This window comes from Podarcis bocagei, assembly GCF_964188305.1.
Source record: "Podarcis bocagei genome assembly, chromosome: 3".
Lineage (NCBI taxonomy): Eukaryota > Metazoa > Chordata > Lepidosauria > Squamata > Lacertidae > Podarcis > Podarcis bocagei.
The window spans coordinates 72679513-72693640 of record NC_138127.1 but is presented as its reverse complement, the minus strand read 5'-3'; the positions used below and the strand labels follow the sequence as shown (position 1 = coordinate 72693640).

The 14128-nt window shown below is 39.6% G+C and overlaps 1 protein-coding gene and 1 long non-coding RNA gene across 6 annotated transcripts in view; one reads left to right on the top strand and one right to left on the bottom strand.

Annotated features, from left to right (window-relative positions):
* Positions 1–14128, top strand: part of BTBD9 (BTB domain containing 9) — a 182521-nt gene that overhangs the window by 39580 nt on the left and 128813 nt on the right. The gene's annotated exons all lie outside the window — the stretch shown is intronic.
* LOC308582946 overlaps positions 3820–14128 on the bottom strand; it is a 31294-nt gene continuing 20985 nt past the window's right edge. The window contains exons 2-4 of the long non-coding RNA XR_014005962.1: positions 6297–6378; positions 4521–4626; positions 3820–3931 (exon numbers count right to left, since the gene is read on the bottom strand). This is a non-coding gene — a long non-coding RNA (uncharacterized lncRNA). The remainder of the gene's footprint in view (positions 3932–4520; positions 4627–6296; positions 6379–14128) is intronic.

Here is a 14128-nt window from a genome sequence, read left to right as displayed (position 1 = left end):
CATTGCCTATTGGAATTAATTTTCTTTTTTGTAAGCTGATGTCTCCCATTTCAGCTTTTAATCTTCTTTTCTTGTTAAGTGAGGATTTGTGGATGCAAAAAATGTATGCGTTGGTGGATAAGCTGATATTGCCAAACCAGCAGAATAAAGTTTTTATTTATCCAGTGCTGGGAATCCCCCATCATGTGAATGCTCAGCATTAGAGCCCAATAGTCAATGTTATAGTTGTTGTATAATAATAAAGCTATCTAAATGGAGCTATGACAGTTTTCAAGTTGAGCTTTTCTAAATTATAGTCAGCATAAATCAGGGGTAACTAACCTTTGACTCTCCAGATATTACTAGACTGTAACTTCCATCATCCCTGGCCATGCTGACTGGAGCTGATTGATATCCACAGGTTAGCTACCCCTGATGTAATGGGACTTTATAGTGTGGCATAAAGAAGTGTCCTTGCCCCAAGGAACATTTCTCCAAAATTTGTCCAGGAACTGGGGCAATAGAGGGAGGGAGGGATGAGTGTAAGATGTGCAGGGCTGATGGCAGGTTTGATAGTGCCATGGACCTCTTGGAGCCACCCCTCCAACCTTATTGGAGCGGAGACAGGTGGCAGCATTTAAGGCATCACATATCCAGGCACCCAGTACTTCCTGAGCCCAGTGATGTGCTGTAAAGAGAAGTGCTGAGTGAGGCAGCTGCCAACATCTTCCTTACCTCCAGTGCCTCTGGGTCCCACCCTGATATGTACAGCATAGTCAAGACGCAAAGCCATTGGGGATAAGGAAGGTGATGTCATTCGAATTAGGCTAGTGGTGATCAGATGCTTCATCAGGTGCTGCTCTTTACAGCGCTGGATCATTACCAAAGAAAGAAGACATTGTCATTCACAGTGGGCCAGGGATTTGCCCAACCATGCTCAAGCTGGGCCTGGACTATATATGTGTATACACACACACCACGAAATATCTCTCTCTCAGCTTTGTGTTTGGGGTGCAGTAGTAAAGGTTGGGGCAACATTGGTAGAATGCCCATTTTAGCTCGTAACTTCAGTTCAAGTTTAGCACAATGTACTTGCAAGAGTCCCTACTTAACATTTTCTGATTCAGAGAGAAGCACCTGCATAATTTATGTTTTGAAAGTGTCATAAATATATCTATGAAGAGCCTTTAACCAATATGAACATTTGAGCTTTTAATGGGCTTGTTTTGCATTGTTAGTAAAATTGTGACCTTTATAAAAAGTTCTGGTTCCCGTTAGACCTGTCATCCAGCCCAAAGACTAATATTTTAGAATCTCCACATATTTGCCCATGGTTTCTTTCTCTAGACACCCTGTCCACTTTGTGTGAAATTGAACTCTCAGTGGCGCATCTGTCTTAAGTGTAGGTATAACTCATACTTAAAGTAGCCTGCAACCCATGGAGTCTTCTCAGGGTGGGGTGGGGGTAGTTTTTTTGGGGGGGGATATATTTTTTTTGCAGCCCTCAAACTCCACTTCCAGCCCCAAACCTGTTTGTTTACCTATGAAAAGAAAAGACAGATGACTGATTCCAGTTGTACATTATCTATTTTTAAATTTGAGAATAAGACATTAATCAGTTACTACAGCCTGCAGCCTGAGCAACAGATTCTTACGAAAGCTTGCTTCTTGGCCTATTTCACCAAGGTAGAATTAATTGTCTGTTTTCTGTATTTAAAATACCTTGTAGTAACAACTCCTTCCATATCATTTCTCTAAGGGTGTAAACATTGCATACTGTTTTCTCGTGGTTTCATCAAGGATGAATATTCTTCATTAAGTTACATAATTATCTCTCAAATATCAAACTTTATACTAATTTAGAATAAATTCTGAAGGCACCGCGTTATGCTGAAGTTTATTTCTGTGCTGCCTTTCCGCCAAAAACAACCCCCAAGGCAGCTCATAAAAGATAATGCAAAAGATAACTCAAGCAAAAGCATAATATCTTACAACATACCGTACAAAAAATTAAAATGAAATCTTAGCATTTCAACAAAAAAAGTCTAAAATGCATTCATATTATTGCCGAAAGGCAAAAGGGCAGTTCCTGGAAAGATGTCAGAGAGAGCAGGAGCCGGTGCCTCATAAAGGGTCCCAGGCAGGGGAAGTGGAAAAGCTTGCCTCTTATTGGTCCAGTAGTCTCTCTCCTGTAGCAACCCTGTGTTCCTAGCTGCAACTGTAAAACCTACACTGTCATCTGAGAATCTCTTCTTACTTTGGATGTGTCTTCCCCAACCTGGTGCCCTCCAGATAGTTTGGACTAACTCCCATCATTCCCAGGCATCATGCCAATAGTTAGGCATCGTGGGAGTTTTAGTCTAAAACATCTAAAGGTCACCAGGCAGGGAAGGGCTGATGTGGAAGCTGCTGCAATGCTGCTCCATCCTGGGCCATCAGGGTAATTTGAGAAGCTCCAGGACAGAACGGAAGAGCCCATGCTGCAGCACTGCTTCATGCCATTGTCTCTTCAGTTTATCAGGGATCATATTGGTATGGTTACATTGGCCAGGGCCTAGGCTCTTTCCCACATGGCCTGGGGCTGCTTACATTATTCTAGATGAACTAGAAAGGAGCCATGTATATATGGTAGTTACCAGAACTGTGCTTATTATTCCACTTTGCACCTTTTGCAGAGCACTTACAGCTGTGGTTCCATGTATTGGGCAGACTGAGATGGTAATGTTTCTGGGCTGCAGGTATAGGAGGATGCTTGTATGACTGACTGTTTTTCCAACTCCTCCCCATTAAAAACAAAAACTTGGAATACCCTTCCACACCATAGAACCATAGCATAGAAAGTGATTTAGGCCTAGTGTGGTTTAGTGGTTAGTGATAGAGTAGAACTAGGAAGGCCAAGGTTCAAATGCCCACTCAGCCATTGGATGATCTTGGGACAGTCACTGTCTTGCTGCCTAACTTGCTTCACAGGATTGTGAGATAAAATGGTGGTGGAAGAACCGTGCATGTTGCTCAGAGCTCCTTGGAAGAAAGAGGTGAGATAAATGTAATAAATACAAAAGGTCCGACTTCAATATAAGGCAGATCCCTATGTTCCAAATAGATCTGTGGGGTTGACAGTTTCATTTTCACTCCCTTTCCAAATGATACCCAACATGGTTACCCTTTTTATCCACTTGTAGACCTCATGGATGAAATCAGTTGTACATCTAAACAAAGCTGTGTTAGTAAATTGAGGGGTAACAGTTCAGTATAGACCTGAGCTCCCTGAAAATGCAAAATGTAGTTGCATAAAGAAACTGCTGGGGTTGAAGAAGAATGGCAGGAAAGCTTGGATGCCTAATTTAAAGATAATGATCTTGAGTTGTATCCAGTGAAGACGTCCTTTTAGTGAAAGGGTTTCTACCTGTACAACAGGACCTCCTCTCTTCACCTGTCACCCTAAATCTGCTTTGTAGGGTTGGGGGAGCCTCCAGTACAAATTTTGAGGGGACATGGGAAAGAGGAACTCCTATTTCACAGGCAAAAGTCATTGCATTTAACTGGATGACTTCTTCGGATACCATCCTTTGTAATGATTTTTTAGTCAATTTCAACATCACAGCATGTAACATTCGGCCTAAGCAATGTATCTGAATAATTTTAAAAAATCATCTGCCAGATTATTTTGAATTCAGTAATTGAAATCCTTCAAAAAATCAGTATTTTGTTTAGAAATTTCTATTTAGAGCCATCTGAAGACTATTCCTAGATGGGATTGTGGACTGTTCTGACTTTAAACCAAACACAGTGCAGAAAGTCAGAAAACTGCAAACATTTATTTTTGTTTTGCTTGTATCCCTGCTTGATTTGTATTACAAAAACAGATGATATGAGAAGAATATTCACTGCTTTATCCTTTGCCTGGAGGCCTTATCTCTTGACATTTTCAAGGTCAGCTCCACATTTCATACTGTGGGAAAAGAAAAGAAAGGCATATTGGAAACAATTGTTCTCTTTGTTTTATGTTAATTATGCGGCTTCAATAAATGTTGGGATTACATTGAAAATAACAACTGTAGATAAGATTTTGCTACTTGCAAACTGAAAATTAGCAAATGCCTTTCTGTAGATATATATCCCATCCTATCATATAGGCTCAAGGTGGCTTTCATTTAAGTACCCTCTTCTCTTGGGGGGTTGTATCCTCCTGCTCCCCCTTCCCTGAGGTGCCATAATAATCACATGCCCAAAGATACATAATATTATGTAGGGAACAGTGGTGGCTGTCCTTTTTTCAGTATATATGAGCTAAGATGGCTCTTTTTGAATCTCTTGATATATCTGTTGCTTTTGCTGTTTCATGCTGACTTCAGGGTTGAGTGAGAGGTTGATATAAATGCAAATGCAGTGCTATGACTCCAAATGCTGCTAAATATTACTACTAGAGTAGTGGAATTTGTGCAGTTTCCTTAGGACAAGTTGGCAGGGAGATATGTTCCATAATGAAGCACTGCTAAGCTTTGTTGATTGACTCCTAAGGCTATCCGTGAGCAATGTACCTGCATTCTCGGAGACTTTCAGAAGTTGTCACTAAGCTTCGTTTTCCCTTGTCATTATTGACAAGTCTGTTTGTAACATTTCTTCTAGTCCACAAAGCAGCTTAAACTCAATTAAGAAAGAAAAGGTTTCAAAAGGCCAGAAGAAGAACTGCAGTTCAGTAATAATATTTTCATATCATTAGTTCCCGTATTTGCATTGATGCAGAAAAATCTATTAGAAAGGCTTATTGCTCTTTCCATGTGAAGCCATCATGTGTGCTATAATGTCTGGCTTGACACTTCTTTAACACTATTTTTTCTTAACATTAAGAAGAAATTGTCAGCATTTATGACAGCAAAATGAGGTTGTTTTTGTTCTGTATGGAAATATTTCTACCTATTCTCATTCTCATTGCCCCCTTTATGTTATTGGCATTTAACTAATGGGAGAGGAGACAGTGACATCGACCCTTTGCTGGTAATTTAGATGATAAAATTGCAAACTGATTCAACACTTCTTTTGACTTCTGCATTTAAATAAATAATACAGGACTGTCAAATTCTTGTGATTTAGTCAAGTATATTTTAACAGTTCTTTCTCTCTAATGTTGCACAAGGTTTTATGGATTCTTCTTTGTGGGATCTATGTCTCGACAGTGCTGTTTTCAAAATGCTTTAGCTGGAGAACTGGCACTCAAAAGGGAAGTCTTGCTTTATCTGCATGCCGCTTCCCTAAAATATGGATTTTTCAAATTCAGCGTGTCTTTAAGTGTATCATTTCAGGGAGTGAAAATTAATTTTTGCAAATTTCTTTAGGGGAGGGGTCTTAAAATATGTTTTTGGGTATGAGGAATTCAAATCTGCTATCATTTTTGTGATTTGACAACATTTAGCTTGATAAATCTGTGTTTGATTAAAAAGCATGTAAACTGTTTTTGGAAAACCAAAGAATTTTAATTTTACCTTCTGAAAATGTCAGGCAATACTATAAAAAAATTAGTTCCTCTGCATAAAACATAACCTACTAAGCATACAACATTACCTTGTAATCATAAAACAACATTAGAAAGTAATGATATCTGTTCATAAGATAAAACAACATTAGAAAGTAATTACATCTGTTAATAAGAAATTTAAACAAGAAGTTTCATCAAGTCTTGCTTTGATTCGTTCTTGTACATCAGCCGCCAACTTGCTGCTGTACCATGTAAGATTTTCAGTGCTGTTTATATGCCAGAAGAACCTAAAACTCATACCATCATACAGTAGTGATACACCATAGAGCAAACACAAAACCATCTTTAAAATGTTACTGTTGTGTCTGCATTAGGCTCATTCAGTATGTACTTACATACTAGGCAGACCTGTTGGGCCTCACAGCTGTTCCTGGGGATTTGAGTGCAGCTTAGGGTGCACTTCTGTAAAAGATTAATAGAAGAGGGCAAACTATAGTTCAGGAAAGTCTGCTCTTACTGCTCTCATTGAAGAACCCTTGATAAGTTTAAGGGTTTTAAGTTTCAATTCCCTGAAACCCGTTTGCTTGCAAGACTTGGATTAGTCCACAAGAACCTAACTTTTAGCCAAGCTGCATGCACAAAAGTATAACCCACTGAAGAAGGTTATATTATACAACTAAATTTTGTTTAGTATTTTTGTTCATTTCTTATTCATCAGCATTACATTTATATATGTTCCAACTTTGCTCTGAGGAGCTCAAGGTGGCATTTATTGTCTCCTTTCCCTCATCTGTTATCCTTACAACAATCCTATGAGGTAGTTTAGATTGGCAGGTCGTACCTGGAGTTTCTTGGCTGATTCAAACCTTGGTCTTTGGGATCAAGTCTTCTTAATATTCCTGTACCTTCTTTTTCCCCACATTCTGGAAAGACGTTGAAGTGCATAAGCTGTGGGAGGGGAATAACCTTTTCCCATGGGTCTGGACATTTAAGGAGTCAATTGTTAACAGTCCTGTGTGGAACCTTTAAGGTTATCCAATTCAGGCTGCAATCCTGAACATACTTAACAGGGAGAAGTCTCCGCGGAATGTACAGTTTCTTTGGCATGAACCCACATTAGAAATTGTGACAGGAGGGACCGCTTCTGAAAGAAAGTAGCACACTTTTGTAGTTTAGTTAGGTGTTGTTTGTAAAACTGCAATGCTTACGTGTCCACAGTACAGAGGAGGTTGGAGAGAAAGCCAGAATAACTTGGCCACACCTCTGTGACCTCGGAGCTGTGGCAGGTCTAGTGGGCACCAGTCACTACAGCCTGCAAGGCGCAGATCCCACAGTGAAAAACCTATGAAGCCTTACACTTTTACAAGGTCATCTGAAGAAGAACATAGCCAGCAGATTGTCTCATAAAATTTGGTGTGTAGTAGTGCAGTTTGCAATGGAGAATTACATCCCAATTATACATTTGTTCAGGAATTGTGGATCAAGTGAGTTTGGACCCAGTGAATTTCTTGAGCATTGTTAGTGGGAAATTAATCAAACAAACAAACAAATAAAATAAAAACCACAAACTCTTCAATGCTGAAACAAAGCTTTTAAAAAGAGGGAATTTAATGGAAGAAATTGTGGGTGTTTTTTTTCAATTTACAGCTTTATTCATTGCATATTAAAGAAAAAGCATTGAATCATATAATTAAATGTGACTTTACTGCTACCTAGTGACATTTTTGTTAGATTGTTTAAGGTGGGAACTTTTCAGACAAGATCCCCACCCTTTAAAAGGTGAAATAAATGAGTGAAAATTATTTGTGCACAGTTTGATTACCAGGTAGACTTCAATCTAACCCTGTATTCGTTGAACTATTCATCTACAAGTGTGCACAGATTCATGTTGTTCATAAATGACATTTTAGGGACCACTTCAAAATTACATGCAATTCAGCAACATGGAAGATATCCAATTGTAGCACCCTGTATGCGCAAATGGGAGTTCCTCTTCTTCTCTTCTGCCTTCCTCCCCTCCCTTAAATCTACTTTGGAGGGTTGCTGGGGGAGTGGGGCATTGTAGGGGAAAGGAGTGAAAGAGGAAAGTTTGGTCATTGGACCTCTGCTCATAGTACCAAAACTGAAAGAGAATTACTTTGTTTCTCAGTTTAAATTAAACCATATAAACTAAAAATTCCCTTTTGTTATAGCTGCACAAGAAAATAGGATAGTGGGTTGGATGTAGGTAGATTTTATCAAATTTGAGCAATTGCTGACCTTTATAAATGTGAATACAATACATTTGGTGTCAAAAATACACATGTGGATGATGACTTATGATACAAGCAGTCTGCAGAGCTTAAAAGAACATGGAAATGGGGTACCACTGACGATACCTCCTGGAATAAGCTCCAAGATAATTCTCCTATACAGTGCAGTAAGCCCACAACATAACTTGTGCACATTCAGCTTTATGCTCTTGATGGATTCAGGAAAGAAAAACAACCCAAGGGAACATCTAAATAACACTATATAAAAGCGGTCTGCTCAACAAGGTGAAAGTTGTGAGAACATATGGACTGAAAACGGTGGAAAACTTTTGTTAAATCCAATACACCTTGGCATCTGCTCTGATGGTTTTGTGGGCAAGTAATTAAATTCCCTTAATTTGTAGCCAGATCATGTAGTAAGTGAAGGTTACTCAGTGCCACTTCATCATATGCAAACTCTAAAATGCTGTGGAAAGTAATAAGGTGACTCATCAGTGAAATATGCTAGCTATGTTTTCCTTCACTAATTGGGCTACAAGGACTAATAACACCCATGGTACACCTTGGTTCATCCAAGCAAAGTCCCATCTGGTAGATGGGAGAATGTGCTGGGATCTTGGCCATTTATACTGTGTCTATATTGTTTTCTAGCTCATTCAATATCCTGTATATTTTTGCATTTCTACCTTGAAACATTGGTTTTTCCCACAGGATGCGTTCTCTTATGTACAGCAATAGCCACCATTGTAGCACTTAGCACCAAGCACCTATTCATTAATTATGTAGTCCCTGAGATTGTATTTAGGGTGAGCTCAGAAGAGATTCTTCATTCCTTCCTGCATCTTTCTTGTGAGTGGCAGAAGTTGATGTGAACACAGGTGTGCAAAATAAAACTCAGTTGTTAATTTTTGCCCACATTGGACAAGCTGTGAAGGAGCACAGGGGTGTGTGTGATAGTTTGAGGCTCATCCACAGTCTCAGGCCAGGCACAATCCCAGGGATCAAGTAATAAATGACCAACCCTCATTAGCTTCAGATATAATAGTCTTCTCTTCACCAATTCCCATTAATCATTTTAAGATAGCAGTAGAAAAACTCAACCAGTACCATACTTAGGCAAAAGCCCAGGTTGAAAGCAAGTCTTGAGAACAAACTAGAGTTGTGGTAGTGGAAGGTGTAACCTGCCTAAAAATTGCTTCCAGAAGGAAGAAAAGTTTTTCAACTGTTTAGACATTTTTATTTTCTCCATGAACAGTTGCTTTAAATCTCCATGTTGGGCTTACTGATTTGTTCCAGGCCATGTTTTTAAAGAGTTACATACAGTGAGTGGTACTGCCCTCTTAGTTGATGTTTTGTGTAAGAATGTACTATGAAATGCATAGAAAATGTTCAATAGTAAAAAGTGTTCAGGTATGTCCTTAAGATTTCTCTTGAGAATTTGTTAGGCGCATAGAGGTGAAGAAAATGCAGCAGGCTTTGTTGAAATATTATCTCTTGTTTCCCCATAAAGCATAACTTGTGAAAGAATGGAAGGGAAACTGTGTATCACTGACAGGTTCATTGCAGGCTCTTCTCTGGTAATTTACATAAAATCTTCTTCATAACTTTTTTTGAGCTTTAAATCAAATGCAAAGGAGAATAAGACGGTGGGAATGTTGACAAGCAGAACCTGTCCACATTTTCCAGAACTTCTGAAATATTGAATATCTCCATTTCTGATGAATTCAGTCTAGACGGTCTCTCATTTTAGCTCAGTCAGCTTGGCTTGTCAGCTTGTAAACTCTGATAAAGGAGAAGAACTCATCATTACTTCCTGCAGAAATAGCTAGCTGGAAACAATTTTTTTTTCCTGTTGAGGATTGTTAGAGGGGCTAGAATCCCTTTCACTTAACTATAAAAATTCTTGGAACTGGAGACTGTGTATCTTCTCCATAATGAGCCTTCCTTGAGGTGCTAGGAATAATGAAATTCAGTAGGGCAGCATGACAGCTGAAAACAGAATCCCCCACCCCCACCAGAGAATACTTTTTCTGTCACTGGAAGGTATTTTTATTTGGAAAGGGAGAGAAGTAGTAAGGGGGCTGTCTTTCCCCTTTTCTAGCTCTGGAGGGCAGAAGGGAAGTACATGGGCCCCAGGCTTGCTGTGGCTCATCCTCATAACATTAGGCAGGCATGAGTTTGAAAGCATTTGCTTCCATATTAGTTTAGCTTTTGACATCCAAACCTAGACAAAGTATGACTAACCTGAAATATGCTTTGTTGAAACAAGCTACTCCCCTCCCTGTTTGGTGTCATCTGCAAATTTGATGATCATCCCCTCAATTCCTCCATCGAAGTTTTATAAAGACGTTGAACAACAACAGGCCCAGGACAGAACCCTGTGGCACCTCACTTGTCACTTTTTTCCAGGATGTTGAGAAAGCATTAGTGAGTACTCTTTGGGTTCAGCTAGTAAACCAGCTGCAAATCTACCTAACAGCTAAGATTAAACTATATAACTAGTAAGATTAAACTATATAACTAGTAAGATTAAACTATATAACTTGTAAGATTCAACCGCATAACTAAGATTAAACTATATAATTAGCTAGCCAGAGGTGAACCCTTCTTGGTGTAAAGTGCTTCCTAATTTATTGTTTTACCCAAATCTGCTCTTCAGAAGTGATCTGTGGCTTTGTCAAAGTCCTATTACATGCTTCCCCGCTAAACAAATGCAACCCATATTTCTTAAACAGGAATTTGCAGGCTTCACATGTCAAGTTATGGTGAATGAAAAGATTAAATACATAATTAATTCTATTAGCAGAAAGCACCTCTTTTTCATGTTAGTATAGTTATTGAATAATTTATATGCATTGCTTGTTATAAGTTGCTTATTAATATTTTTGTGGAAGGTTGATCTGTGGAGCTCTAGAGTGGATTTGGTCTTCAATGAGACCTGGATGGGACTGGTTTCTGACCAAACTGTTTGCATAGCAGGCTGGTTATAACTATAAGTCATTTGCTGATGGGCTTTCATTTAACACTGCTATTCCACCTGTTACGGATGAAGAAAAGCTCTCCTCTTCCTAGCTCCTCCATACCCAGAAATATTCTGGTCCTAGCTTTAGTTCAGGTGGGGACAAGTGGTTCTATAAATGGTTCTACTGCAAATCTTATTTTTGCCTGCCCCATGCCATCCCTTCAGCTCTGCATTGATTCTGGTTATAGAACTGCAACTCACCATAGACATGAATAATATTATCCACTAGAGGTTTTCCCCATGAGTCACTTACACCTCCAATGTCAAGGAATGAGTGGGGAGAAGTGTAACCAGTTAGCTCAATCAATACATGAGAGTTCAAGTACTGGAACTTAAGCATATTTTGCTATCTGTTTTGTTTTTTACATTGTGTCACTTGTACTCATCCTTGCAAACTCTCTCTTACATGAAAATGGAGACTTGGGATATAAATGTTATATAAATGTCTGAGTACGTCTTCTGAGGGAGTGCCTTTTGAACTATTTTCTAGGACTGTGCGGATGTCCCCCTTCCCACGTAGGGTTTTTTGTACAGTGGTACATCGCAAGACGAATGCATCGCAAGACGAAAAACGCGCAAGACGAAAGAGTTTTCCATTTTTTGAGTCGTTCCGCAAGACGAATTTCCCTATGGGCTTGCTTCGCAAGACGAAACGTCTTGCGAGTTCTTGCGAGTTTGTTTCCTTTTTCTTAAAGCCGCTAAGCCACTAATAGCTGTGCTTCGCAAGATGAAAAAACCGTAAGATGAAGAGACTCGCGGAACGGATTAATTTTGTCTTGCGAGGCACCACTGTACTTCAGATTTGCTGCCCTCTAGTCAGTGGCGAAGTTCCATGCTCTGGCACCGGGGGTGGAGAGCAGGTGGGGGCATGGCTGCCGTATGTCCTGGGGGGGCATGGCACGTTGCCAGCGGGGGCGTGGTGCCCAGTGCGGTGGGGGTATGCACAACACGCGTTGGGGGTGCGGCCGCGATGGTACCCCCCTCCCTGATGGTGCTGGGGGCAGTGCACTCCCCCCGCCCCCCTGTTCCTCAGCCAGTGTCTCCAGTTTCAAGTTTGAAATTTTCTAAACTTTATTTTGGGTTTGCTCGATCCCCAGAAGTTTTCGCTTTATATCTGTTTCCCCTACCCTCCTTAGAGCTTCTTAGTGTGAGGTAATCAAAACAGCACACAAAAAGAAGTTTTTTGATCCCTTAAAGAATTCACATGACATTATTATTTAAGCCAGGGGTGTGGAATCTTATTTATGTTGAAGGCCTCATTCTCTCAGGCGCAATCTGTCAGCAGCCACATGCTGGTAGTGGATGGGAGCAGAGCCAAGAGTGGCACTTAGCATTTTCTTTTTCTCTCTCCTGCGCTTTCTCTCTCTTTTTCTCTCTCCTGCGCTTGCACATGCACACACAGAGCAGAGGAGGGTATGATTACCAGGAGGGGGAGCAAGAGTGAGTCCACAGTGTCTAAAGGACCAGAGTCCCCATCTTTGATCTAAGGAATATAGATATGGACATCTGTGCATAGGCAATCTGTAAAGGGGAGGGAGAAGATGTGCAGGACTATGAACAAAGTCCCAGAATCTTTTGAGAAGAATGCTGACTTGCTAACACACTCTCAGACAAAGATTAGGTAATTCAGATCCCAAAAATCTGTGAAGGAATCCAAAGGGAGATAGTTTCATAAACATTTCTAATATCCTCCCATAACTTTGCCTTCTACACAAAGCTATGAACAATTGAATGCACAGAGAGTGCAATACTTTTCCTGACTCAGTACTTTTCCTGACTTAGCAGTTGGTTGTTCTCTGTCCCTTGGTGGTCGCACATATTGAGAAGAAGCTGCTGTTCACGTTTTATAGATCAAACAGCAGGTCAAAATATAACTAATGCTATTAATATTTTTCAGACTACTTCCAAAGGGACAGCATAATAAAAAGTTACTTGATTCAGAGGACCTGTTAGCAAGAAAACAGTGTGTATACATTAATAAATCCACCTCTGAATCAGCACAGCATAACTCAGAACAGCAGTGAGATGGTAGTACGGACTGTTCATCAGTATAGGTGTCTGCTAGTAGTTTCTATGCTTAATGTACAACTAAGCATTGCATATTGGAGGCTTCCAGGATGTTTTCAGACTTGGTAAAAGGCAACAACTCCTTTAACTGATACTAATAAACTCATTTTTAAAAAGTTTATCTGGCTATGTTCAAAGCAACAAGCAAGTAGTAGGTCCTCTGCATGGAGGAGGAGAAGAAATGCTATTGGTTGACAGAGAGAAAGCGGAAGTGCTCAACACCTACTTTGCTTCTGTCTTCACCCAAAAGGAAAGCAGTGCCCAACCTGGTGATAACAGAATAAGCAATGCAAGGAGGGAGCTGCAGCCCCAGATAGGAATAGGGGTGGTCAGGGAACCACTAGTTACTTAAAGTGAATTCATATCTCCAGGGCCTGGTGAACTGCACCCAAGGTTACTAAAGGAGTTTGTGGATGTAATCTCAAGAGCCTGTTTATAATCTTGGAAGATTCTTGGAGAGAACAGGTGGGGACCCTGCAGACTAGAGGTGAAAAAATGCCCCCATCTTCAAAAACCAAACAACAAGACCCAGATAACTACCAACTGGTCAGCTTGATGTGGATACCAGATTCCCGTCCAACTCTACAATTCTATGATTGAGAAGTCCCTTAAGGCTTAATTCTGTCACCGATCCAGTTACTGGCATTAGCTGAGCTTAGGTGAAATGTTGTTAATATTCTCCCAAATTCTGCAGCATTTAATTAATGGGACTTACTTCCCCAATTTGTTAAAGTATTAACTGAAGTTCTTCAGAATCACTCAGTTCTGCTATTTACTACATGTATTGATTAGCTTTTATTTAAAGACAGTTGGTTTATAGTATTTTAATCTTGTTGCTCACATTTATTCGTCTGAGTAAATGGGATTTCTGCAAAGACAGTAAGTAATGGCTCTGTTCTTTTAAAACTTGAAATAGGTTTTGCTGAAAATTGAGACCTTTTGGTGCGTTATGGGTTAGGTGAGAGAACAAGTGAACAAAATGGAAATAGAAAATGTTGCTATGTGGTAGTTCAATTCCTTAACTTCAGTGAAATGTAGGCTAAACAATTTTAGAAGCATAGCAAGACTGTCGTCAAAATAGGAAGACCAGTAATTCTAATGATTATAATCCTTTAATTGTAATAGTGCCTATTAAGTCTTGATATATTTAATTGTCTATTTAAGTGTCTTTATATTTAATTTTAGCTTTCACTCAAATATAATTGTGATATGCAAATTAGAAGGAAAGAAATTAATAACATTGATTCAGTTCAGCTTGAGTAGAATTGACAATTATTGAGAGAATTTCACCTTGCTAGAATCTGGCACAAACCAAGCTGAACACAATCATGA